Here is a 27,500-nt window from a genome sequence, read left to right on the forward strand (position 1 = left end):
AGGATATATAAAAACACTTCACCGTGGGAGGAATCAGTACAGCGGATGAGAATATGAATAAATCCCACTGTATACTATTTAGAGAATCTACCTACAAGGGGAGGTATTATAGGATTGTTTTCTAGGTAATTCCCGCTAGCCTAGGGAACTTTATGATATCGACATTTTAAAAAGGAAAATGGGTAATAGAACGCAGTAGGTACTACGTGAAGCCCAGATCTCGTACGCGAACGGTACTATATGTATTAATTAATAATCTACGGGATTCCGGGTCAGTCCAGTCGGATTTAGAAGGGATTTTGTTACCACCCCTTAATGGATTAAACATTCTAAGGGTTATAAATGAGTTCTTAGGTAATAGAAGATTCGGTTAACATCAATGATTACCAGTTACTGCTTAACATTGCCGATATCGTGGAATGGATAAATAATTAAATGTAATGATTTTATCATTGATAAAAACAGATTTAATGACTTAGAGGAACTCTCATGTCAACTTAAACTTGATAAGTATCGGAAAAATTTTCACGAAGAGTATTGTCCATTAATAGTCCATATTTCGTTATCGCCATATCCTAAATTGGTCATTTCAGTAAGAGTGAGCAATGATTCCATTCAAACATATTGGTGTCCCTGTGGGAAAGTTAGTTGATTGTGCTATAATACCTGCGTATCCTTGGGACACAAGCAATCTGGAAATAATTTTGAGTGAAATAAAAAAATTCGACACGCAAAGTAACACTGATGCTAGCCCCGTTAAAGTAACTTTCGTTTTGTCATTGTTATCTCTTATAAAAGAAGAGTCTTTCGAGTATTTGCTACCCTGGAAATTCGTTTGCGACCAATTGCACTTAAGGTATCAGTAAATAATTAAACTTTGTTATAAATGAAATATATTAATATAATAACTGAAACAATTAATGAAATGGCTTATCGAAATAAAAGATCCATAAGGATGGATATTATTTGATGCTTAGTATTAACTCTGATACAAAATCTCATGTATTTTACTGCAAGGCAACTTTAGTCTGCAGTGCTGATATTCTAAAGACAAATCCTTCCCATGGTTTCATTGCAGGACAGACTTGTCCTACCTCTTTACTAATGTCCCAGTGAATGACAAAGTGATAATCAGTGACGCACTCTATTACTGTGGAAATAAAAAAATCCAGCCCTACATGTACCGTGGGTGTATAGACGGTACTTTCGTAGATGTAAATTCGTAGATGTAAGGAATTGCATTGAGTGAAAAGTACTTCATGACTGTTTCGAGTATTTCCTATGTAGATTCCCAACATGAAGTAGACCAGAACGAGTCCCTTCGATTTTTTTTAAACGTACCGAAGAATTTAGATAAATATAAAGGTAAATTTTTACAACAGTTCCAACTCAGTTTTCCTAAAGTAATTATGTATTTTCATGTCTGTTTGAATGCGTTTTGAAGGATTTATAATGGCAATGTGTTGAGGAAATGAGTAGTTATTGAGTTATCATTCACCCTTACTACATCCGACAAGGTGGGCCCTTTGGGAATGCGGGGTTCTGGGTGGGGTAAATCACCATCGACACACAATGGCCTTTGAATTAATGAATAAATTGAGGTAAAAACAATCATAGAATACCTACCAAGCCATAGTAAGGCAACGTAACCTAGTGTACTGGAGCCTAACATCCGCTTGTTTGTCTGGTGATTTTACGTTGAATGGAACCAGTGGTTATTCAGCAACAGGACCAACGGCTTTACGTGACTTCCGAAACACGTCGAGAGTGAACCTCTATCACCAGAAATACACATCGCTGACCCCTCAATAGAATGCCCGAGAATTAAACTCGCGGCCACCGAGGTGGCATGCCAAGACCAAACTGACCACGCCACTGAGGCGCTCCTAGCATCCGCAAACCATAAGATGGTGGCGGAACGGCGCTTCGCGCCTTATGCGCAATTTTAAATATTCTTAGCAAGCTTGTTTGTACTAGCATGGGGTAGTTATGCACTGCGCGCTCTAGCCTCTGGGGTTACAGGAGGTAAATCATGTTACAATATTGTTTAAAAGAAAATTATAAATTTACACAAACGTTTTGAGGGCTTATATCCAGAACAAGATGGTTGTGGCTCATCTTGTGTCGCCGTCGTCATCAGAAAATGATTATTCTTTCTAAATTTACACTCCTTATTACAATTCAAACATTGTACCTCAGCAGGTAACACTCCAAGCTGTCTTTAAAAAGTCGATACATTTTGTTTCATTTTCATAGAAATCATGAATTTGCCGAAAATAATCAGTTACAAGGTGAACACAGACTCGACATATCTTCACTCTATGAAAGACTTGAACCAAATAACAAGAGAAAATGTCCGACATCTGGAAGATTTTCACCAGATCACGTGACTCCTAGACTTAATACGTAACTACCCATAACTCACTTTTAAGGTGACAAAAATTCGCATCAGAACCACAATGCAGTTCCAAACTAAAACAAACTCCCATCAGAGCACAAACTGTGTCCGTGATAATGTAAACAAAAACACTTAGAAATTTCTCGAGGATGGTGATTTTCCCCAAAAAATGTTAAGAGACAAAGTTTAATGATTTTTTTATGCCAAATGGATCTATAATACCATTATTATTATATATTGAGTTGGAACTATTGTAAAATAATACCAATATAAATGTTATATACAAAATGGGATTTGCGTGGGAACAACTTGACAGACAATAACAATGTTTTGAACTTGATAATGTAATGACCCGAAAACCATAAAGAATTACGCCGATCGCCCCAACTGTAATGGTTAAAAATCAAACAATAATATTCACAAAATCATGAGGCAATAGCTAAGTAAGTTTATGGCAAGTCATGTAATATGATGTGAAGAAAACTGCCATCGGTCTAATTTTCACACAACTTTGACTTCATTAAAAAAAAGGAAAAAATCAATGAGGATATAGTAAATAGGTGTCAATCCAGTACGCCTGGCGGGCAACATCCGGGTAACCATTTATTATTAAATAAAAAAGATTTCTAACCTAATAAAAAAAAAAAAAAAAAACAGACCGAGCAAACTACCGACTGGGGGGAGGGGCTAGTGTCGTACATCAGAACAAGGTCTCTAGACCTTACACCAGTATACTATGTTAAGTCAGACAAGATGCACTATAACCCTTTCACGTTGTATGAGATGATGTCTACAACCAGGAAGGCCGAAAAACACACACCGCAAAAGAGGTTTATATTTCCTCAAGCAGAACTGGAATAAACACAAAACTTGGTAAGTACATCCATTCTTTAATAATACAATATCCTGCATATTTGTATACATGTATATTATTATTTTACCTCTGATTTACATTCATAAGTTATCAAAACCATGACTAATATTACCGCTTATAGTATTCGACATTTTGTATTGCGTTAATAGGTTTGCACTAAAACATTTCAATTTATTAGCTCAAGCGTTATGTAATAGCATTTCGTTACTAAATCTGCCATCCAGTTGAAATTACTAATGGTTTTACCGACCTGACCATGTAACAGGGTGATTGCTTGTAGCTTTAGATGCAGGTCGAGATTAAGCTTACTGTAATTGCAATTGAATTTTTCATTATTATTTGTTTATTATATAAAGCAGACGTAGGAACAATTACTTTCGATTTAGTTTAGTAGAAAAAGCAAAGTTAACTGGAACGTTGTACCTACTTATGTAGGAATGCAGTGACTAAAAAACTTTACAAAACTAGGAAACATTCTGTCCAACCTCTAGGAAAGAGAACGATCCTTGGCGACTACAGTATATTAACACATACATATACATATACATATACATATACATATACATATACATATACATATACATATACATATACATATACATATATATTTATCTGTACTAGGAAAGATAAAACAAATTAATTTTAGAAAAACAAATTACGCAGTTACCTCAAATAATACCTCTGCCTGTCGAAAAAAGTAAAGAAAAAATAGTTAAGATACATCAAGACAAAGCTTTATAAAACATATTTACTTCGGCTGTGGATAATGATGCACAAAATGACACCTAGTTAACAAAATCGCATTTGATCTTCACAATTGTAACTTTGAAGAGAAAAAATCTACTAAAATTACTATGAAGTTCACTATTTCTCTGTATTCTTAATAGTGTCTCGTTAATAACCCTGGACATTAAACTTATATAATAGATGGAATATGATTATTTACCCTAAGACACTTCTGGTTTGGTCTCTCTCTCTCTCTCTCTCTCTCTCTCTCTCTCTCTCTCTCTCTCTCTGTGTGTGTGTGTGTGTGTGTGTGTTGGGAAGATAACACCCAAAAACCCCAAGGACAATATCCCAAAGGTTATAACTTCAAATTGAAATGAGTAGATATAGTGCTGGTATAAAATTAGAAAACACTAAAACAGATTAAATTCCTAAACTGAATATAATACCTTTGAAAATACAAAATTAGTCTGTCTTTATAATCCTGCAGGTATGTTATAATTCGACATGTAGGAATTGTATGTTTCTTGGGTAGGTTTCTTGGCAGGAGGTCGAAGGATCTGCATAACAGGCAATGAATTCAGCTTGACTTGACAAAATCAACCTTAGTACACTTTCAGGAGAGGCAGTTCAAAAAGGTCTTCCTGCACTAGTATTTGGTTTGAGGTATTTAGGCTTATTTTAGAACAGTGCACGGGAAACGGGTATTGTTAAATTATCTAATAGGGCATAAATTACTAACATTTAGGTCAAAATTTCTGTAAATTACTTAAATATCCTATCAAAGAATCGCAATGAATCTGGCAATATTTCTATGTTTACCACAGTTCCAAGTATAAAAAACGTTAAGCCTTTGAATCTTGCTACAAAATATTCCTATTATCAGTCGTTTTGGTCCTATTTCCGGGTATGACAATTTAAGTCAGTATATGGTAGCATATGCTATGGTTTCTAAATATGTATTTCCGTCTATGGCTTCCAATATCGCACCTCTGATGATGAAAGAACGTTTTTTATCTCCGTTGCGAGTGTTCTGATTTTGATGCACAACTAATTTGATGATAGAAGGCTTTCTTTCTCTTGTACAATTCTTTTAAACTTCTCGAGACATTTGATATCTTCACATTCGCACGCCAATAAATCATTTTCCAACACTTCCAGCTTCATAAAAATATATCCTTCGTATAGGAAATGAACAACCTGTTCTTTGTTGCTTTCAAATAACTCCACCTACCATCCAAGGACGGGAACAAAATGTGAGCTATAGTTAAGGTGTCTGAAACGCCTCGCAGATGTTTTTCTTCCTCACTAAACTACTTATTGAAGGTTAACGTTGTATAAGCAACTGTCAGCGGACACTTCGAAGCAAGTGAACTACGTACTCTGAGGAATAGTTTAGCATTTAATTTCTAGATATTTCGTGGAATTTAAGCAATTTTTCTTTTTAATGAGGTATATCGTCTTTGTAATTGTAGATTTTGTTCATGTATGCAAGTGTGCTTTGGTTTGTGTGGCGGCGGCGCGGGTGTGGGGGTGGGTTGTGGAGGAGAAATTAGGGGGTGGGGGGCGGGGGCGGTTGTCGAGGAGAGATTATATTTCGGTTATTTTGTCTAAGTATCATAAACGTTCGACTTCTGCTTCTTTTTTTCACCTAAAGCCTTCTGCGTCTACTCGTTTTTGTACGTATACAAACAATTATAAATAGTATTACGAATTTTACTTTGCCACTTCTCATTCACTATTAATTCATAAACCGATTCCATAAAAATGTAGGGATCAACTAGCCTAATATACCTGGCCTAGAAGCATAGCATTAAAAGTAACAAAAGTCCACATTAAATCACATGGCAACTTATTTTTTCATAAATTACACTGAACTTTGTTACACTTAACAGCCACACACCCGCATATACAGTCTAGGGTCATTTATATATATATATATATATATATATATATATATATATATATATATATATATATATATATATATATGTGTGTGTGGTGTGTGTGTGTGTGTGTGTGTGTGTGTGTGTGTGTGTGTAGAATCTACTGGTCGTTTTTACCAGATACATATGGAATTGTAATCGCCACAATGCCTCTTAACTTCTCAAATTCATTGCTCTTTTTCTGGATAAGCTTGACACTACAAAGCCTTGAGATCCAACCTGAAAGAAATATGAAGAAATGCCATAATCGACGAGTCACTTGCGCCAGGTAACCTCGTGATTTCTTCTATATCTTTGAAGTTGGATCTCGAGGCTTTGTAGTGACAAGCGTACCCAAAGAAGAGCAAAGTATTCGAGAAATTAAGAGGGCATTGTGGCTATTACAGTCACACACACATACTACATACATATAGATATATATGTACTTTTATATATATATATATATATATATATGTATAGACATATATAAACATATATATATATATTATATTATATATATATATATAGATATATATATATATATATATATATATATATAGATATATGTATATATACACACTATATATACACACCCACACACACACATTATATATATTATATATATATATATATATATATATATATATATATATATATATATATATATATATATATATATATATTACTAATGCCACTGAATCAACTGTAAAATCTGCCAAGTGTAGCGTATTTTCACGAGAATAAACCTGCTGACAGACAATGGGTATTCAAACATTCTACATTGCACAAAAACAAGTAGAAGCCAATGCGTCAGAAAGAGGATATAAGAATGAGAGAGAAAACGGAAGTCAAATTAAAGAACAATTTTTAGTGAGAGAATATCTACAAAATATTCAAACCTTGCTCATTCTCTGAGCCTTGATTAATTCCTCAGATCAACGAGCTTGAACAAAAGCGTTTATTGTTTGTTAGTACTGAAAAACGTCTCCTGGAGAATTTGACTTTTTTCCCCCCGTATCGGGTCAGTCACTTTATGTACAGCAGCAAACTTTTGGTTATCAATTGGCGATCAAGTGTCTCTCCTGACCTTTATGATTTAGCAGGTAGATATTATGCGAAAACAAATTAGAGTTTTTCTCTCTTTTTCTCTCTCTTCTCTCTCTCTCGCGTCCTCTCTCTCTCTCTCTCTCTCTCTCTCTCTCTCTTTTTACTTTTGAGACTTGCTCGTATTTCCAATCATTCCTTGGCATATTCTTTGATTGGAATGACAATCGATATAATTTGTTATCTGTAGAAGACACGAATAGAAAATAATTTCTATATTATCTGATACTTTATTTTGGTGAAAGTAAAGAGTGTTTTTATTTAGCCTTTTTTAGGTCCTGGTGTTGTTTATTATATATATAATAGGTAAACAAATATGCTAAATTTAATCAGAAATGCTGTTTTTTTATAAGTGGACTGAGGCATCATTGTAAGGTTGTTTCTTTTTCTGTCTTGAATAAGGTTTCGGAAGACCAGTTCACTATAAAATAAGGTTAAAAAATAATGGGAAAGGATTTTATGCTTCAACACGATGCAACCTGTATCATGAAATAGCCTTATTATCATTGCCTCTTACAGATCCTTTAACTATAAGAATAACCTCAACGGTCTTGCTCTCGTATAGAGACGCCAGATACATAAGTAATCAATGAATCAATAAAGTATGGTTCAAAGATTATATATGTATATTTTTGTATACACGATCGTCTAAATGTAACGGTAGCTGCTAAAACTAAAGCAAATACGCCAGCATGTGAACACAGGCACACACTATTTACAATTTCACACAGCAGATAGACAAAGGAAAACCCTCAAGCTAAAAAAGTGGCAATAATCTAAATCTGAACAGAAAAGGTCAGCCTAAGTAATCAAAATGGAATAGATTAAAAACTTAAAAACCAAAAATATTCATTTTAAAAGATTTAGCAAGCAGTATTACACGATACATTAGGAAAAATTGTAGGTAATCCGAACACCTAGATTAAGTTGAGTATGTTGATGGGGTTACAGGTGTATAAGTGTCACAGAGCCCATCAACTCAAGTTATGAATTTATATGATGGCTGGAGCAGGTAAATGTAGAGGTCATATAGTCATATAAAGTGTTCAATTCATTGGTTACAGTTAAATTTGAAGCATGAAGATTTTTTAGTGGTGAGATCTCTTTGAGACGGGCTCAACAGTGCCTACTCTACAGATGAAAGAAAGCGGAAGAATCAGTAAACAGTTGGAGAATAAAGTAAAACACAGGAGCAATTCTGTCTATGAACTGCTCAGGTAACAATGCAACTACCTTGTCAGTTTTCCGAGAATGAAGACTCCTATGGTTCCTACTTGGGGCTGATATAGTGGCAACCTACAGATCGGAGATCTATGACTCCAGCATAACTGGTAACAAATGAAGCAAAGGAACAACATCCTCAAATGCACAATTAATGTAGACAGAGGTGAGGAAAATGAGACAGCAATCAGGAGATACTAAAAATAATAAGATAAACTCTGTAGGAGTGACTCAAGGATATATGATATAACAAGATATCAAATGTACTGATAAACCTTCATGCCAATGAGGAACATATATTAGGTGTAGAGCCATTTGTTCCCCTCATTAATGGGAAAGATGTGGTGGTTATTAGTTTGCAGGGGTAATAGGCATCTACTATATTGAAGTTTCAAAGGACGGTACAGAAATTTGCTGTGGTAATGCAAAAGAACAGGCTAATGATAAAGTCAGAAAAAGAACAGTTTTACAAAATGGCGTCAGAAAAAAAATATTTGTCATGTATTTTTCTCCAGGTATAGTCAAGCGCGTTCTGTCGTCTTTTAATGTCTGCCCAGTAAAGATGCCTTATTCAAAGTGGCTTGCCTTATTTATAACTGCACAGATTGTAAGACAAATATTACCATGGACAAGAATCTTTACTATTTAACATGCTTTTCGAGTGCCTCCTATAGAATAAACGGCCAAGACGAATTTGCTTTTTGCTTTTTCTTTAAAAAAAATTTTTCTTTAAAACTTTCTAAAGGTTTTAAGGTACAATGTAAAATGAAATGTTCCTGGACTTATTAACATTCTTCTTTGAGGGAGAGAAAAAAAACGACAGAGAGAGTGCTGGATACATTTAGTGAACGAGGTACAGGAAGGAAGGGCTTTCATTATAGTAATCCAGGAAGGTCGAAATCACAGGCGAGATAGGGGCGAACGACAATGTGCGCGGGGACATGACAGGTGGTTGAAAAGCCTTCTGTCCAGCGATCATCTACTACAGACCTCTGCCTCTGACACAGGTCAGTCTTCTATAAATTCAAATGTGGGCATTGGCTGCCATCAAATGTACATCAAATACAATTAAAGCAGTGACTAAAGGACAGGACATTGAAAGCCACCCACAAACATGTGGTTATTTCATATACAAGTGAATATTTCATTTCAGAGTAAACAGTACGTTTTCTAAGACTATTGTGTGATTGACATACACGCCTGCAAATGTGCAAATGTAAAGCTTAAATATTCTGTCTGTTATATTCTGGCTTTACCCAGGCAACCTTTAACAGATCCACCAGGCTAATATTATCTAATATTATTTTAAATATTGCTAGAGTAAACACAGATCTCACATCGGAAACAAAAACCTAATTACGTTAACGTGAGAGTCATGAGACGAAAAAAAATTATTGTGAGAAAATATTTCGATAATCAATGTAAAAGCTTAATACTGGCGCTTAGGTTATTAAAATGCTATTAAACAGTTGGTCGTTCATCTATAATAATTTCACAGTTTTCCACTAATGGATTAGTAATGACTGATTTGATTTTGCAATTATCACACTATACAACCCTCTATCTGTATCGTTAGTTCCATATCAAAGGGAAATTTGAGATATAAATTTGACCTCTTACCAGAATAGAAAGATTTACAGTAAAGATCTAGAACAGCATCTAGCTAACCTGGAGTATAGTAGGAAGGTAAAAAAAGAAGGCTTACGTGAAAATAGTCCAGAGAAAATTAAAATATTTGGATCCACCTTTTTCTTGTCTTCGGAAGGCACATCCCATTAAAATCGCTGTTCATTCACGATACTAAAAAAAAAAGTAAATTTTTTTTCACTTCCTCCCTTTGGTCCCCCTTTGGATGGGAATGAAAATGTTTTTTGTTACAATGAAATATGATCTTGAGTCCGTTTCAAAGGGCTATCATATTTTTAGTACTGAGCAAGATTGATTTTTTCTGCATAACATACTTTCATATAATGTAAATGATGCCTAATAAACATATATTTCTGTGGGTGTCAGGAGAACACTTCTATAAATATAGGTAATATGTTAGCAAAATTGATTTTGGAACGGAAAGGTAACATGGAATAAGTACAGACACGGCACATGTCAATGAAACAATGATTGTTTCAAGGCTGCATAGAGAATAAACAGAAAGACGAAAAGTATTAATGAATTCTGAATAAATATCATAACAATAAACAATAACAACAAAGAAATCAAGAAAATAATGCAAAAAATAGATAAGCAAAGACGGTAAAAAGGAAAAGAGAGAGAATGAAGGGATGGAAAACAATTATACAAAGTAAAAAACCGAGTGCCCCTTAATGAAGCAAATAAATGTGAATGACTGCTAATAAAGATGCGGAATAAAACAAAAAAATAGCTCAAACAAAAAGGAGAATATCCAGACAAAGGAAAGGAAGACGACTGACAAAAATCCGATATAAAAATAAACTTTCATAATAACATATTCATGACAGAAATTGGGGTGAATAAAAGCAACATCAGTAATATCTGGTCAGTCGCTACTTGCGATGTTTGGCTTTGTAAACTGATCAATGATAATTAGGCGACTACGATCTTTTAGTCACAAAAAAATTAAAATGAAAGTTGCTGAAACTAGCGTCGATGGTAATTGATCAGATGCTACTTTCGATTTCCCTCTACCAGAATGATAAACAATATTTTATTTAAAGGTTATATCCCCAACTTCAGATTTACTGCAAGAAAAAAGTATTTCATTACTTCTGGCTTTTCAATCCTAATTCTTTGCTCTGTTTACTGTTCTTTCATCGCTAGGGTATATTAGTGGGAATACGCATCGATTCTGACTTTTACGGATTCGTTTTGAATGGCATCATGACCAGAACAGTTTCTTTCAGTATTTACACTCACACATCACACACACACACACACACACACACACACACACACACACACACATATATATATATATATATATATATATATATAGTATATATATACATATATATATATATATATACATATTATATATATATATATATATGATATATATATATATATATATATATATATATATGTGTGTGTGTGTGTGTGTGTGTGTGTGTGTGTGTGTGTAAATTGTATGTGAGTATGGTGTTTGATACAGCAGTTATTTTCTTAGGGAGCGGTATTGTCAACTGATATATTTCCTGGGTGCATTAACCCACATCCATTTCCTTCTAATCTGAAGGATATTGTTCCACATTGCTCCTGGATATGACCTCCTTTGCTGTTAAGTCGTCAGTCGCAGAAGAACATGTTCATAATGACAGCACGTGATTATCTAGCTTATGAGGGTTTGTAGGAATAAGCGGGCATTTCTGCTCATTTGAACCTGTTCAAAATTCACGTCAATGCAATGGTCGACATTATTGTAAAAAAAAAAAAATCCTAGACAATTTGTCATTTTCGCTATTTCTCAAACACTTCCCCCACTCCAACCCCCAACCCCAAACCAGGACATCCCAATAACTGTGACCTCTTTAGATAATTAACTCGTGAAAAAAAAAATTATACGACTATTAACATTGTAATAGAATCAGCTAAACATACATATATTTTCGACAATTCAAATCCTTTAGTTCAAGTTACGTATTAATTATACCAAACTCATAATCACAAGTTTACGGTCAATGTATATTGAATTTATACATAATGATCCATTTATTTGTTTTTTATTTTCTACTGTCGAGTAGCACACTTTTCAGAAAGTCTTTATGTTACATAAATGATTCGCATGATATATATATATATATATATATATATATATATATATATATATATATATATATATGTATATATATATATATGTATATATATATATATATATATATATATATATATATATATATATATATATATATATATGTATATTATACGCATATATTATACACACATACATATATACCCTTTCATCTCCTATTCATTCTTTTATTCAACATTTACATATCATTCCGAAGATACGTTATCTATCACGACCACTGAAGGAAACAGGCCTCTTGCGTACATGTAAGTAGGGACTCATATATGAAGAACAAGGAACTCAAGCTATACCCATTCATTTCCTGATCGTATTTGTTTTAAATACCAAGATATTAGGTATAAAGGAAGTAAGATATGAAATTCAATCAGAGCCAAAACAAAAAAAAATTATATGATCGACAGAAGAAAGCAAACAATTACTTAAATGTTAAACATCAAGGGAACAGCCGAGTATTGTCGCTTTGGAAACTTTAAAAAACGTTTTCTCTATTAACGTAAGTGTAGCCAATAACCTGCAGCCTAAGAAGGGTCATCGAATTTATTATTATTATTATTATTATTATTATTATTATTATTACTATTATTATTATTATTATTATTATTATTATTATTATTATTATTATTATTATTATTATTTTATAATCTACATACAACACTTGCAATAGTTCCTTACAATGAAATAAGCATGGCTTGGTTCTACTAATAAATAACAGTACTATAATGAATTAAATTCTTCCAAAAAATTTCCAAACGTTTTTGTAACCTGATTAGCACTATCAAAAACTAATTTTATATTATACTTTTTTATTGCATGCACTTCTTTCATACACGGTCTTTTATATTCCCAGGCAATAAACTTATGTTTCTGCATGACCACATAATTGTAATATAAGAACTCAGGAATAAGATACATATATTTTTGACTGGAAGATCTTGACAATTTAAATCTAAATATGAAAATCTGATGTTATTTTTAAGCTTAAAACCACAAGTAACCTCAATTCTACTTAAGAACCGGTATAGGACGTGAAGGTCAACGGCTAAATAAATAGCTGAGGAGTGGTAGTTGACGCCCTCATTTGATAATCTTCTTTACTGTCATTTTCTTCCTACCTTCATTTCTAAATCATGATTTAGTTTTCATTATTAGTTTCGCAACTATATAGTTCCGACACAAATGAAAGTAATCAACTGTTACGCGAGAGGCGAGACACAGTCCCCGAGACTGGGGACGTTACCTTCATTCATTTCATTCAGCGTGCTTATTTAGGTTGATATAGAGGCCAGTGATGGCGAGGATTGGTCTGGATTGGACAGTAGCAAGTTTAAACATCGTTTAACAAAGGAAAATATAAGGACAGGTTTTCCCGTCTGAAGAGAAGGCTCCTACTTATACAGGGTGAACAAAAGGTAGGTGGACAATAGCTGAAAACTTTTATTTTTAGATTAATTTTGCAGTTGTATTAATTAATACAATAAATTCTTCTTATAAACAAAGGATTAATTTACAATTAAATTATATCGTATAGAATTATACAATACAAAGACATTGATAATATAATATAATATAATATAATATAATATAATATAATATAATATAATATAATATAATATATAATAGAAGCACCATCGTTATAGTATAACCCTAAACAAACCCTATTCCACCTACTGTCCACCTACTTTTGGTTCACCCAGTATATCATTGTTATGATGTGTCTCGAAGAAATATTGTTGGTAATGTCAATACAAACAAACTAGAACTCTTTACCTTTACCTTAAAGCACTTTCCTTCAAATGTTTAATCTTACAATCTGCCACTGTTTGAGGATACTTTCCTACAATATACAAGATTACCAGATCTTTGTAGTTCTACATAATATTGCGTCACGCTTTGGAAGAAAATAGTTTTAGCAGACATGACATTCAACGGTTGTTTTTTCTTATCCAAAGAGTTGCACCTAATAGTTCGATTAAAGTTGGCACAAAGACTGGAATCTATTTCTCTATTCCCAGGATTACAGCTAAAGGCTTCGTTATTAAGAATCAAAAGTAATTAATTCCCAATGTGTTAACACCCTTTTTGTCCCCATTTTACTTGACTCCATAGCTTCAGGGTCCTACATTTACAATGTTGTTTTTCATGGGTGAAGCCGAAGAATGTTATAGATTGGATATCATATCAATCAGCGCTGTCTAAGCTGCTTGATCAAAAGCGAAAACAAGTCTCACTAGACTCTTCCCGAATATCAATTATGGTACGAAACTTCATTCATCGGTCAAACGCCCTCCTCGTTTGCTGCAACATTTCTCAAGAGCTCTAAATGGTTGCTGAACTGAGACCTTTGATGAATATAGTATAATAAAAAGACACGATACTTAAACAAAAGGGAGTCCTTATTATAAAAAAAAATTAATTACCACTTTTTTAGTTTTGGATTTTTTCTTTGCATTTTTTATTAACTCTCTTCAACAGGGGTGAACGCGTTAATATTTATAAACTTCAAGTAAAAAAATTAAAAATTTCTTTTAAAAACGCCAGTCACTCAGAGGATTTGCAACCGTGACTTGATATGATATTTACCAAAAAAAAAAAAAAAAAAAATACATAACAAATAAAACAAATAAATAAATAAAACTGTGACTATGAGTACAATATGTCAAATATGGATTTCCCTCATTTTCTTACAAGTTCCGAAAAATATACCTAATCACTAGGGGGACTTCGCTACTAGTGCACCTAAACCGTCAGAACTCAAGGTAGCATAAGTGAGGATTGAGACGGCAAGTCCCTATCCGAGTGACGTTACTAAGTCTGTTCCGAAGTTCTGACAGAAATTCCCTCCATTCTGCTTAGTGAGCCCCGGACTGGACAACGGCAAGTAAATTTTACTACTCGTACACTACTGCTTTTATTAACATAAGTTATACAGAGAAAGAAAATGCATACACTGAGTTTCATTATAAAGCTTTTTCATAATAAAATTATCAGAATCAACTATCATTATCATGATTATTGGCGCAGAGCAACTTCGACAAATTCGGAGGCAGAATTTAGAATTTGGCAACACAAGAGACAGTCACCCACAACTTCTACCCCACGCAAGAAGCAAAGCCCCTGTATGCGGTAGTGCTGTCAGTGGACCTCATGCAGTGCAAATGTAGGCATTACTTGAGGTTCTTTGCAGCATGCCTTCGGCCCCTAGCTGCAGCCTCTTTCGTTACTTTTACTGTACCTCCTTTCATATTCCCTTTCTTCATTTATTTCCACCTTCTCCTAACACTTGATTCGTAGTTCAACTGCGAGGTTTTCCTCTGTTTCACCTTTCAAACCTTTTACTGTCAATTTCCATTTCAGCGCTGAATGACCTCATAGGTCCCTGTGCTTGGTCTTTGGCCTAAATTCTACGTGTATTCAACTCAAGAAACAAAGCAATATATTTCTACGAAATTGCAAAAAAAATGAGAGGCTATTATACTTATAGAATTATCCAAAATAATTTTGATCAGTGTTAACTAAGTTATAATCGGGGACAGAGGTATAGAGTTTGTGTGTGCTATGTAATATATGCATGTACCTATGTATATACATATGCATGTATGTGACTGCCTAAGTATAAACGTACCGAAGAAAAATGGTTTTCCTATGAATAAAAAAAAACTTAATCAAATCATGAATAAGGGTGAATAAACTGGTAAATTAATCAGCTTCACGATAAACCTCTTATGGGATCAGAAGGATATTGTTTGATGATTAATATCATCGATCACCGTTTACCGATTTTAAATTCGAAATTTGTATATCACTGGCATCGTTTTCCATTAACTTATCGAAAAATTCTGATTGCCCTATAAGCGTGTGTCGAAATCAGCTGTTACTGAACATTAGTATTTCATATAATGAAGCTGTCATTATTTCCTTGAAATAGACATTGATAAACGATGTTTTTCTATACAATTCTCTAATTACATCAGAGCACAACCATCTGAAGTATTATTAACTGAAAAAGATCTAAATAATAATTATACCTAAATACAATTAGTAAATTTCTCAGAAATACAACTCACCGAAATACAACTTACCGAATATCTCGCAAACATTGAGATTTAATATTCAACTATAACTTTTTCTGTAATGCACATTGTAGGGGCTCCAAAAAGTAACGAGTCATTTTTATTTTTGTAATATCAAGCGCATAGACACGTAACAAAGAATCCCATTAAGGGCAAACAATGATTTTCTTATCATGCTAGGCCGTCAAAAATTCGACATTTACCAATTATCACGTGCAGAATTAACTGTGAACACTCCAAAGTCTCTACACGTTCACACTTACATGTAAACAAATAAACAAACACAGCTCCAATATACATTTTCACCCACACGCACACACACACACACACACACACACACACACACACAATATATATATATATATATATATATATATATATATATATATATATATATATATATATATGTACGTATCATTAAATCCTCTGAAATCCACAATTTCAATTTATTTATAAAGTTACGATTCAATGAAATTCATAATAAAAACATAATTTACTTTATGAAAGATAATGAAAACAAAATCCACGTGTTCTGGAGGCAACAAACAAAACACAATTAGAAATGCAGTTACTGTAATATACACGGACTGGGAGGATAGGACGAGTGGGAAGGGTTTGTGGGCGAGTGATAAATTTAAAAGTTGCGTAGCGACGTTGTTATGGTTGTTTCCTGTGCTAGCATTTTATATTGTAGGGCGTCTGCTAGATGGGAGTAGTCTTTCCGCTTCAAGTTGTCTGTTCAATGTAGGTTTGCGCAATAAAATGCAAACAGATTCTGCTAGGATTAATCTATGGCGACTACATGTTCTGTGTAGATGATATCTGTATTCTCCATTTAGTAATAGTTTTTGCGACGTATGTTTGCGGTTGTGATGTTCTATGTAGTGTTAGTGGATGGATCCATTATTTCTGTGGGCCTGCAAGCGTCTTTTTAGGGTTGTGGAAGTGTGACCAACGTAACGTTTTTTTTGGAGGACTGGCACAACCTCTCTGGGCAGGTAAAGGGGTAAACGACGATGGTAGTACTGTCTTCCTTGTCTGGGTTCGGGCTGGTATTATTTCTCACTGTTAAGTTTGCATGGAACTAGTGGTTATTCAGCAACGGGACCAACGGCTTTACGTGACTTCCGAACCACGTCGAGGGTGAACTTCTACCACGCAGGACAACACCAAGCTGACCACGCCACTGAGGCGCTCCTCATTGTTATGAGAGAAGCTGTCAAATTGGGTTTGCAGAAAACGCCTACATGAACTTGATCGAGGGGGGGCTTTAGGTGTTATTCCTCTCTTGATGATGTTGGTGACGGCCTTTTTCTCTTCCTCGAATCTATCATTGTATTCAATTCGATGATAAATCATGATAGCTTTATGTGCGTGCGTGTGCATGTGTGTGTGTGACGAAAAGTATTCACATATACAGAAAAAGATAGCAAGTAAGAGATCGTATAAAGTCACAGACATTAAACTGAGTGAAGCGAAGCAATTCTTTAAAAGAAAAAAAGTCAAAAGGAATGCGCACAGTGTTTAATTGCTCTCAAGTATTCAATGATATTTCTCAAATGTTAAAACATGATTTATTAGTCAGTTAGCTTTTTTTTTTTTTTGCGGCAGATCTGTATAATAATAAAAAAAATTGTATCACCCTACAGGAATCGTTGATCGAATCGAAGAGCAATAAATGTTTGTGAAAACTGAAAAGTTAAATCTGGAATTTTACATAAATTATATTATTTCATGGGTTTGGTTATGAAAAGATTAAAATATGAAAATCACAATTGAACATCAGTTTTACCTTTATTGAAAGATCAATCAAAACTCATAAGCCTGGAATCCCAGTGCGTTAAACTAATAACATTTGGTGGCTAACTCTCATATTGTATATTCTTTTTTCGAAAAGCGTTGAAATATTTGGTATTTATTTAAGCTTTTATTTTGAAATTTCCCGTCATAAACTCCGATGACATCGAATATTAATTGAGGGAACTTTTGAATATTTCTAACAGCGGAGGCCAATAGGCATGCCTTTTTGCAGCCAAGCCTGGTGTATACTATTAAAAAACAACATTATAATTGAAAACCACAATAAAAGCATAAAATAGTTCAGGAAAGCGGGTATAGTGGAACAATTACAGTTTGTCATAAGAGAGACTGAAGAAGCCAGGAAACCAGGCAAGGATTGATTACCAATGTAGGAAACAGCGAGGTCTAAGGAAAATATGTCCATCCCTACTTGTACGAGCGGCTTTTATGAATATTATAATATGTATTGCGATTACATACATTCTTCTCGTGCAATTTGGAGTGTTCTTTTCGGTTCCCATGAACTTTAGATAAGAGCAGCAATATAACTTTAATGAATGTTTATGTATAGTTTATATTTGTTGTGATGACCAAATTACGCTGTCTACCGGCATTAGCCACCATATTGTTATTTCAAACTGCTCAGAAATGAGTTATAAAGAGGTCGCTCACACACCAAGAGAAACAGTCACTCGAATTTCACAGAAACTTTGCTGTGAGAGAATAGGATAGTTGGCAACTCTACCTTTGTACATAAGTACTTCATGATTCTTTTAAGTACTTAAACTTTGAAATGGTTAGCTCGTCATCCTAGTGGTAAGCGTTCATTTTTTAATTAATCTGTCAAATAATTTTCTTTTTCCTTCATCGTCCATTTTCGCATTCCTGTTAATGCACTGCGTGAAAAAAAAAATGTTCAGGCAGACTACAATGAGCTGAAGTGTTTAGTGATAACTAAAGTTGAGGAAATATAACTATAGTTTAATAAACTATTCTCAAAAGTTCCAATATTCTTTTAAGAAAACTTTCACAGTGAAAGGCTTTACTTTTAATTGCAGGCAAATGGCGCGTGTGTTTGTCAGAGAATATATGTTTACAACGTATCGCAGGAAACGCAGGAAACTGCAGTTCTATAAAACTAGACTACATTCACGGATCTATTAACTTCAACTTTATGGGGTCACATGTTTAGATAGGCGTTGCAATCAGGCCATTACAGAAGGTTGTTCCTTTGCAAGCAAACGAAAGCAAATGCCTGTACAAGACCAAATTACATCGGCCACTGGGTATTTACTTGAAAATATCACTTAGTTTGTCGTTGAAATCAGAGTTAGGCATTGCAAAGACGTTTTATGAGCATTGCCATAATACTTTTTGAGTGTAATTACATACTTCTCCGGGCATTTTATATTCATGGAGAAATAAAAGAGATGTTATTTCCAATTTGAATATAACTAATCCCGATTTGTTCTTAATTATAATCGGCAATTAATCAAGTTATTACTATTAACTTCATAATTCTTTACATAAACCAGACAGCTAAAGGTTTATTGCAATATATGGCCAAGTGTCAGAAAAGTGGATGACTTTAAGGTTTCAGGTAATATTTAAAGAATGTTAAGGAATCAGATTAAATATTATGCAATTCCGGTTCCTTACGATATTCGTTCGTTCATTGCCAGACAAGGGTCGAAGTTTCCTTCTTCAGTGTATCCCGACGAAAGCACATCTTTCTTATATATAAAAGTGAATGTTTAAGTATATGTTTAAGGCTATGTTCGTGCGTTACAGAAAATCAAAACCGTTTGACCGATCTACGTCGATAAGATTTGAACCAACTTAGATAACAGGGTCGGTTTCAAACCCGTACCCCAACCCCCTTCCCTTAGTTGCTTTCGTGGTGACCGCTTGACCAAGATACACAAATTTGACCCATTGCAATCATATGACCCACCTTAGGCAATAGGGTAGGTTTGAAACCCATACACTAACCCCTTTCCCTTTGTAACTTATGTGGTGAATAAACTCTACGCCATTTATCATACGTCATTTCATGCACTCGGTACCATACCGAAATATATTATTGAAATTTCTTTCTTTCCTATCATTAAAAATTATGTATCAACGTTTTTATCTAGTTTTGTGGAGGGGTGTGTGTTTAAATTTAGTGGGGATTCTTTAGATTTAGTAGGGGGTGTTTAGGTTTATTGGGGTTAAATGTGATAATCACCACAGTAATACCTGGATAAAATGGACAGTCACTACAGTAATCCCTGAATAAATGAGACAGTCAACACAGTAATGCTTCGATAAAAGGACAGACAATACAGTAACACCTGGATAAATGGGACAGACACCAGAGTAAAACCACCTGGATAAAAGGGACAGTCAGCACAGTAATATCTGCATAAAATAGTCAGTACAGTAATACATGGATAAAAGGAACAGACAGAACAGCAATGCCTGGATTAGCAGGACAGTCACCACAGTAATGCCTGGTGGACAATCGCCACATCAATACCTGGATAAAAGGGACAGTCACAACAGTTATAACGGATAAATGAGTCAGTCACTATAGTAATACCTGGATAAAAGGGACAGTCACCACAGTAATACCTGGATAAAAGGGACAGTCATCACAGACATACTTGGGTAAATGGGGTAGTCATCACAGTAATATAAGGATATTGGAACAGTCAGCAAATTAATATATGAATAAAGGGGCAGTTAGTACAGCAATATTTGGATAAAAGGGACAGTCACCACATAATACCTGGATAAATGGTAAAGTAAGCACGGTAATATTTGGATAAAAGGAACAGTCAGTACAAGAAGGCGCAGGAACAATTTTCTGAGTTCTTCAGAGTCTTCCTGGCCAGCGTCGGTTGGTCAGCAAATTTTTAATAGATTCAACATATAAGAAAAATGATTTTCATTCTTTTTGCTGCGAAGTCCAATTCTGTTATAATTCATTTATTTAGTTCACTATAATATATAGTAAACATTCAAAATACAGTGAGCTAAATCACTGTGTATCTGATATCAGTGCAATCCTACTACTTAATCCCTGTGTGCAGATACACTTTGCAGTTGCTTCAGAATGTCTTGACTAAACGATTATCTGTACACCTCTCAAAGGGAAAAGGTCCTTCAGGCGAACAAGACAGTGACCCAGTCCTCCATTGAGATGCAGAACATTCCATCCCACTACATTCTCCCCCAACTTCAAAGTCTAACTTCCTGCGAAGCTGATCAAACTCTGGTCGCTGCTCGATGGGCATAAATGATTGTGGCACAAAGGTGTCGTTGTGAGATGTTTATTTATTCACTTATTTCAGAAGTCTATTTATCGTTTAAAAAGGTGATTACACTGATGCTATTAATTATTCAGTGATTTGGTTATACTTAGCGCGTTCCTTTCATCTTTGAATTCTAAAACAATTATTGACTCAAGTTATCACAGCCAACAATTCTAATTTACAATTTAGTTTGAGGTACGATTTTGATTATGCAAACAGACCATTGACTAATGTGATTTCTTATTTGCGATTACTATCAATATCTGCCTTCATTTTTTTACTGCAAACTACATGACTCTCTACTCTTCACAAACAATTATAACTGGAGACACAGCTCCTACTTCAGAATCTTCTTATAATAGATAATCCCCACAAATGATAAATTAAATTTATCATTCTGTCATGAGATTTTGATAAGAGTAAATAAAGCCAATGTCAAGCGACCTAAATAAAGCTTCAAAGAGTTACTAACCTACAACATCGTTTATTTTTGTGAAAGAATTTAGTCACTAAATACGATAGTTAGTTACGTATCTAACGGAATGAGCTGTTCAATAATAAATAGGTAAATAGGTAAATAAACAAATAAATATATATAAATTTGATAAATTTTGTTGTTGTTAGAAATTTGAGATATGTCCCCTCTCATACTTACAGAACTACTGGGTAAGTTTCAAAGTGTCATGTAAAGTCATTTAAATTCTACATATATTCGACTATATGCCAGACGAAAAAAGTATATTTACATTGTACCTGATTTTGTTTGCCATTGCTTTCATGAAACGGAAATTCATTTCACATAGATTTAGGATAAATATAAAGTCAAAGGCACCTGCGCTTTTATGCAAACATGCCATTTTAACAGTTACGGTCGTTAGGTCAGATTGAACAAACATTAAAAAAAGGCCAATATTTATCAATAAATTACAAAATTATTTACAAAGGAATTCTCTCTACATTTAAACAAACGACAACTATAAAAAGAGAGAAAATCGCTTTAGGTGATGAAATGATTTTGAAATATCCTCTAAGAGTCTGGTAAATAATAAGATCAAATGGCGTAGTGATTGCACAGAAGCTTAGCAAATATTCCCGGAGGGACTCAGTCCTTTCGTCGAAAGTCAGGGTAAACAAAGGTTTCTCGATTCCTCCAAGGAAACTTGCTTGCCTTTTTCCAGCTGCCCAAGGGAACATATCCTAATCCTTCTACGCAAGAGGCTGCAGCTAAACTTGATCCTTACTGAAACAACATGCATGTAGTACATCTGGAAAAAGAATTCCTCAACATCTGCCTTAACTACTTTGCCAAGCTTATAACTTAGAAGGCTATCAATAAAGCAAACAAGATATATTATGAGACTGACTTTTATGGTGAAATACAGCTCCCTTTAGCTGACAACAATAAAACCAAGTAACTGCACTCAGGATCTTGTAAACCACGGGTACTTAAATAACGATATCTGCGATGTTATCAGTAAGACACTGGACAGCTTTTTGCACCCGAGGGAAAATGAAGTGAGAGAGAGAGAGAATGTTCTTAAATTATATTACTGGAACTACTATGTGAGCGCTGCTTATAAGACAGACGAGAAGGTACTTCGACACATTGTAGAGCGACGAATAACACCGATATAAGGAAATACTAAAATTTACCCGCAGACACACTATAATAACTTTAGTTCTGCCAACTCTCACAACAAGAAGTGTAAATGTCAAATTGCGGAATGCAAGTCGCGAAATATTACTTATATAGGAAAAGCTACAATTTCACTATCAAGAAGACTGCATCTGCAAAATGGTAGTATTAAAAATCACAGGAGAGACGCACACGATTCTGCTCTAACCAGAGAATTGCTCGAGGCCAGCGCCGAAATTATTGACAATGTTTCCGATGCTAAAAGGCTAAAATGCCTTGAGGCTATACTAAATATTCATAAGCCTTCCCTACACGAGAAGGGATTCAATGCATTCATTCTAACTTCCGATCGTGAAAGGAGAAGAAATAAAAGACTAAAAATGTGCCATCGATGTTATACTTATGAAAATATTATAGCTTATTTTATTTTTCTTATGCTTTATCTTGTTCTAACTTGATACTGATAACTTTGTATTTATTTTTTATTTATACTCTTTACGGGCGTAAAAACTATATTTATCAATTTGCATATACTTTTTGAATGTCTTTTTTACGGTTCCTTTTTTACCTATTTTCAATTATTTATTTTTCATCTGGTTGTTTCCAAGTATGTAAAGATCTGAATAGCAGTTCTTGGTCAGTTATTACCGGCCAGTTGTAAACAAGTTTAATAACACATCTCTATGTTTTAACTGTTAACTTCGAAAAGCTAACTGCATTTTTATCATGTGTTTCTTCGAAAGAATGGGATTTATGTATGTGTTAATTTCTTTGTAAACTCTCATTTGTAGCCGAAGAGGTCACCAGAAGAGACGAAATGTCCTAACCAGTAAACGTCCATCAAAATGAACTTTGGTGATTTGCTCCATCAGTTGCCTGAGGAACAGACGAAAATAATAAAGAAGATAAGAGAAGATTACTAAAAAACTAACAAACTATAAACTACAACTTCGCAGTTATATTAAACGGCATTTGCACACACACAGTTTATATATAATAATATATATATATATATATATATATATATATATATATATATATATATATATATAATATATACACACACACAAACACACACACACACACACAACACACACAACACACATATATAGATATAATATATATATATATATATATTATATATATATACACGTACACAGAAGCATGGCGATTCTTTGTACCACCAGACTCTAGGAATTCCTTGTTTCAGTAAATGGTCGACCTTACGGGATGTAAACATTCCACTCTTCCAATTACTGGATGTTATTGCGCAGTCTTCTGAGAAGGAAAAACGTATCGTCGTTTCTGTAGAAACGTTAAATTTTCTCGAGAGAAAAGAAGCACAATTAAAGTATAATTTAGTCTTCTATTAGAGTAGTATTAAAACAATTCCGCACATTTTAAACGAGGATGACGGTTCTCAGCAGTTGGTAGAAGCAGACGTATAAAAAAATATGACGTCGACTTGAATTATTGGTCACTTTATACCGGACTATCTGTTTCTCTCTTTCACTCTATACCAGTCTCTCTGTCTGACTGTCTGTCTTATGACTTCAATTCTATCTTGCTACAGTTGCTACATCAGAACTCCATTCCAACATAGCCAAACCCAAAATACTAAAATTTACAAATCACTCGCGACAGCATTTTACAATGTTTGTCCAATTATATTCGCCATAATTAACTACAAGCAAGAAGCAGACGATATTGCCCTGGAAAAATAGATATTTTGCTTTGCGAGAGATACAATGCGGCATTATCTAGCGTTGCAAATTTTTTTTTTTTTTAATTTAACTCCCCGTTCCATGCAGAAGGTGACATTCTTTTGTTCGGTATTTATTGTTGAGTGATGCAATTAGATATGCATTCTTAGGCATAAGAGGCAAATTGAATGCTAAATAAGAACGATTGGATGCTGTGTTTGTAAAACATAGTATATAACCATTTTGCTGACTTGACAAATACCATACACAGACAGACAGAGACAAATATATATATGTTTATATAAATAAAGGTATATGCCACGAGGGAAAATAAACAACAGAGTATCTGCGAGATCTTTCGACGTTCAAACGTCCTTTACTTAGCATACATACATACATATATATATATATATATATATATATATATATATATATATATATATATATATATATATATATATACATATATAGTATACTGGTAAAAATGTTCTGTTACAACAGAATTCCATCTAATAAAAGAGCCCATAAAAACACCAAAATATAGAGAGAAAAGTACTATATTTCAGTGACTGCTGTCTCCCTCTTCAGGTAGATGAATGAAAAAAGTTTACCACCTTTTCTGTGAACTTTCCTATTTATCTACCTGAAGAGGGGAGACAGCAGTCTCTGAAATATAGTACTTTTCTCTCTATATTTTGGTGTTTTTCTGGGCTCCTTTTATTATATATATATATATATATATATATATATATATATATATATATATATATATATATATATATATATATATATATATATATATATATAAAGGTATATGCCACGAGGGCAAATAAACAATGGAGTATCCGCGAGATCTTTCGACGTTCAAACGTCCTTTACCTTAGCAGAGGAGTTCGTGGCATATACCTTTATTTATGGATTTATCACGTTCCTAACACTCGTGATTCAGTTATACATATATATATATATATATATATATATATATACGTATATATATATATATATATATATATGAATAAAATTAACTTGATATGGTACCCACTATACCTTGCGCCTAACTTACACCCAAAGAGAGTTTTTTATGACACCTTGCCAGAATCCGAACCTATGATTTTCGGGCTTAATGGAAAAGAAACAGGGACTTATTTACATAGCCATCTCTCTTCATAGCCGGAAGGATAAATGTCATTTCGTCCAACACAAACCCAAAGACATAGGGTCGAAACTTGGTCGGGGCAAATGAACTTGGATAAATGTAATTCCCGTTGGTTATACCTTATTTCCTAGGCATATGAATTCAACATTAATCGAGTGATACTTGCAGCTTACCGTTAATATGTGTGGGTATAAAAAAATTCACGCGAGTGTGTGTGCCAAATTTGCATACAAACACACATACTATATATATGTATACACACACACACACACACACACACACACACACACACACATATATATATATATATATATATATATATATGTATATATATATATATATATAGCAGGTCAGTGAATACACATATAAAACCTCCAGGGGATGTCCATGATACAACGATTAAAACATCAATTTATTCTAAGAAACGTTTCGCACATGAAATTCTCTGTGCATCATCAGTCTGTGAAAGATAAAGACACATTTATAAATAACAAACAATAAAAGTGTAAACAGGAATTCACATATATTAAAAATAGTCTTAAAATTACATAAAAGAACAAAGTAAAAATGAAAAAACAGGTTAAAAAGAGACTGCTTAAACACCAACCGTTCATTGTGAGGAGAGAGGATGGAATGAACTACGACAAGTTAAAAGTAACGACTTCAACTATGCCAGGTACAGAGTTGCTGAGGACGTGTTACTGTTAAGAGAGGGAACAAGCCTCTTGATATATAAAGACTCAAGGGTGGTTAAATGGTCAGGATGTTTGACATGGTCTATTATGGAAAACTGTTCTTTTTGTATTTCAATTTTGCAATTAAAAGCATGATTTCTGATGTTGGAAAATTCAGGTTGCTTTATTCTCTGACCAGTGCGAAAGCTGAAGCCCAAGTGAGAGCAATATCTGACCCTTAACAGCCTTCGAGTTGATCCGACGTAAGAGCCCGGACTGGATCCAGGGCATGTAAATTTATATATAACGTTGGATCGCATAAAAGGCTGAAGGCGATCTTTATAGTTAAAAAAGGAACCAATTGTGCAGGTATTGCTGGATATGAGTTTGACTTTAAGGCATGGTATCTCCTGTTCAATGATTCGTTTCAGGCTGGATGTAAATTTCAAGTCAGATATATAGGGGATTGTGACATAAAATAGTCTTTTAGGGACATTAAAATTAGGTATTGGTGGCTGCAAAAATTTTGTAAGTATTTTGTTGATGGTTTTTTGAACAAAATTTTTGCAGCCACCAATACCTAATTTTAATGTCCCTAAAAGACTATTTTATGTCACAATCCCCTATATATCTGACTTGAAATTTACATCCAGCCTGAAACGAATCATTGAACAGGAGATACCATGCCTTAAAGTCAAACTCATATCCAGCAATACCTGCACAATTGGTTCCTTTTTTAACTATAAAGATCGCCTTCAGCCTTTTATGCGATCCAACGTTATATATAAATTTACATGCCCTGGATCCAGTCCGGGCTCTTACGTCGGATCAACTCGAAGGCTGTTAAGGGTCAGATATTGCTCTCACTTGGGCTTCAGCTTTCGCACTGGTCAGAGAATAAAGCAACCTGAATTTTCCAACATCAGAAATCATGCTTTTAATTGCAAAATTGAAATACAAAAAGAACAGTTTTCCATAATAGACCATGTCAAACATCCTGACCATTTAACCACCCTTGAGTCTTTATATATCAAGAGGCTTGTTCCCTCTCTTAACAGTAACACGTCCTCAGCAACTCTGTACCTGGCATAGTTGAAGTCGTTACTTTTAACTTGTCGTAGTTCATTCCA

This window comes from Macrobrachium nipponense, chromosome 15, assembly GCF_015104395.2.
Source record: "Macrobrachium nipponense isolate FS-2020 chromosome 15, ASM1510439v2, whole genome shotgun sequence".
Taxonomy (NCBI): domain Eukaryota; kingdom Metazoa; phylum Arthropoda; class Malacostraca; order Decapoda; family Palaemonidae; genus Macrobrachium; species Macrobrachium nipponense.